This window comes from Oncorhynchus masou, unplaced genomic scaffold (assembly GCF_036934945.1).
Source record: "Oncorhynchus masou masou isolate Uvic2021 unplaced genomic scaffold, UVic_Omas_1.1 unplaced_scaffold_16943, whole genome shotgun sequence".
Taxonomy (NCBI): Eukaryota; Metazoa; Chordata; class Actinopteri; order Salmoniformes; family Salmonidae; genus Oncorhynchus; species Oncorhynchus masou.
This window is the reverse complement of record NW_027007094.1, coordinates 1-2,351: the sequence shown is the minus strand read 5'-3', so window position 1 is coordinate 2,351 and position 2,351 is coordinate 1. Positions and strand designations below refer to the sequence as shown.

General features: G+C 40.0%; 2 non-coding genes across 2 annotated transcripts; both read left to right on the top strand.

Annotated features, from left to right (window-relative positions):
- The first annotated feature begins 673 nt into the window (after nucleotides 1–673).
- trnal-cag (transfer RNA leucine (anticodon CAG)) lies at nucleotides 674–756 on the top strand. Its single transcript has one exon. It is a non-coding gene; the product is annotated as a tRNA-Leu (tRNA).
- A 289-nt stretch (nucleotides 757–1,045) lies between these two features.
- Nucleotides 1,046–1,127, top strand: trnas-aga (transfer RNA serine (anticodon AGA)). Its single transcript has one exon. It is a non-coding gene; the product is annotated as a tRNA-Ser (tRNA).
- The last annotated feature ends 1,224 nt before the right edge of the window (nucleotides 1,128–2,351 follow it).

Here is a 2,351-nt window from a genome sequence, read left to right as displayed (position 1 = left end):
GCCAGTAGCTAATATGAGTAGTGAATAACGATTATATTTTTAACACTGCAAAAACAGCTCGTTGATGAGAGGCTGAAAGAGAATTGCAAGAATCGCCCAATTTCACAGGCAGGCCACAAACAGGCAAATAACAAAAAGCATCTCGGAACGCACAACTCGTCGGTCGTTGTCAGTGGAATGTATTGGCGGGAAGAAAAAAAATATAGTCTGCAGGGTAATCGAAGTCGCCGCATCTAATGTCAAGTCACAGGTGAGCTGCCTTGTTAAACCCTAAAAATAAATAATAACACGATTGCGTTAAAAACACCCATTAAGCCATTTGTTAAGATTTCCCCCATGTGGACCTGTTGTCACTCTTACCCTGATGGTTGCTGATATTTCCAGACACTTTTTCGGTCTTATCTGAGGAATTTTATCATTTATATCAGAATGGCCATATTCTGAGGCCAGTTTAGCGTTCATTCAATGACGATTTACTACTCTTTTCCATTGAAGGCCATATTGAGGTTAAATCAATGACTGGAGTTTTTCATTGATAAAAACAAATGACTATTGAAAGTGCAAGTCGGTATCGTGCATAAATTTACTGGTCTCTGTGGTGATTTTAGAAGGCTGTGCCTATTTCTACTTTTACCCCATACTCTTTAACCCGATACCCAGGTACTGTGCTGTAGTCAGGATGGCCGAGCGGTCTAAGGCGCTGCGTTCAGGTCGCAGTCTCCCATGGAGGCGTGGGTTCAAATCCCAATTCTAACAGTTATTTAGTGACTCTCAGGAGTCATGCTGCTTCGCAGTAATAATGAGATGATGAAATAACAACTTCACACAGTGAAATACTAATTTATAATAAACACTCTCAAATGCAAACCTTCTGTAGCTGAGCAAAGATCAAGGAAAATAAGAAAACGGCTGTACTTAATAACAAATGAATGAGGGGAACATTTCATGTTATTGCATTATAATGAGTTACTGCATTTTCTTTCAGTTGTAAAATTATCACTTTCTGTAGGCTCTGCCTGGTGGCCCTTTCACTCCTAACAAGCCTGTTGTTGTGGCCGATTGGTTAAGGCGATGGACTAGAAATCCATTAGTATCTTCCTGCGCAGGTTCGAATCCTGCCGACAACGAAAATGCATTTTTTTGACCCCTCCCAGGATTTCTAGACCATTAGTTAACAAAAATAATATCTCTCCATATTTTTTTAAAATTCTAAAATACATATATTGTCCCAATGTGTTTCTTGAAGGCATAAAACATCAGAATTCTTCATTGTTCTTAAACCAATATCAGAATTTTTCCATTGTTCTTAACTTCTTGAAACTCCCCATCCCGGATCCGGGATCGTGACTAAAGCCTCAGGCTCATTAGCATAACGCAACGTTAACGATTTCTGAAAATCGCAAATAAAATTAAAATAATGCGTCTGCTCTCAAGCTTAGCCTTTTCTTAACAACACTGTCATCTCAGATTTTCAAAATATGCTTTTGAACCATAGAAATTGACTAATTTGTGTAAGAGTATGCAAAGCTAGCATAGCATTTTGTGTAGCATGTAGCACGCAACATTTTCACAAAAGCCAGATAACCAAATAAATAAAATCATTTACCTTTGAAGAGCTTCTGATGTTTTCAATGAGGAGACTCTCAGTCACATACCAAATGCGCAGTGTTTCCTGAAAGCGTCTGTGTGTAGGAGAAATCGTTCCGTTTTCTACATTGCGTCTGGCTACCGAAACGAACCGAAAATGCAGTCACCTACAACGTAAAACTTTTTTCCGGATTAACTACATAATATCGACCGAAACATGGCAAACGTTGTTTGGAATCAGTCCTCAAGGTGTTTTTTCACATATCTCTTCATTGACATGCAGTTCGTGGAAGCTTGCTTTACTCTCTGTATCGTATGGAAAAATACTGGCAGGTGACTTTGCGCACCAATTTATTTGCAGGACACCGGGCGGACACGTGGTAAATGTGGTCTGTTATGGTCAATCTTCCAATGATCTGCCTACAAATAAGTCACAATGCTGCAGACACCTTGGGGAAACGACAGAAAGGGCAGACATACTCCTCTTGCGTTCACAGCCATATAAGGAGACCATGGAAAACAGAGCCTCAAAAATCCTTGTCATGTCCTGGATGCCATCTCATCTTGGTTTTGCCTGAAGCTCACGTTAGGCACACAGAGAAGATCTTTGTATTTCTGGACACGTCAGAGTGTTTTCTTTTCGAACGGTAGCAATTATATGCATGGCCGAGCATCTTTTTGTGACAAAATATCTTGTTTAAAACGGGAACGTTTTCATCCAAATGAAATAGCGCCCCCAGAGCATCTGTTCTTAAACCATTCGC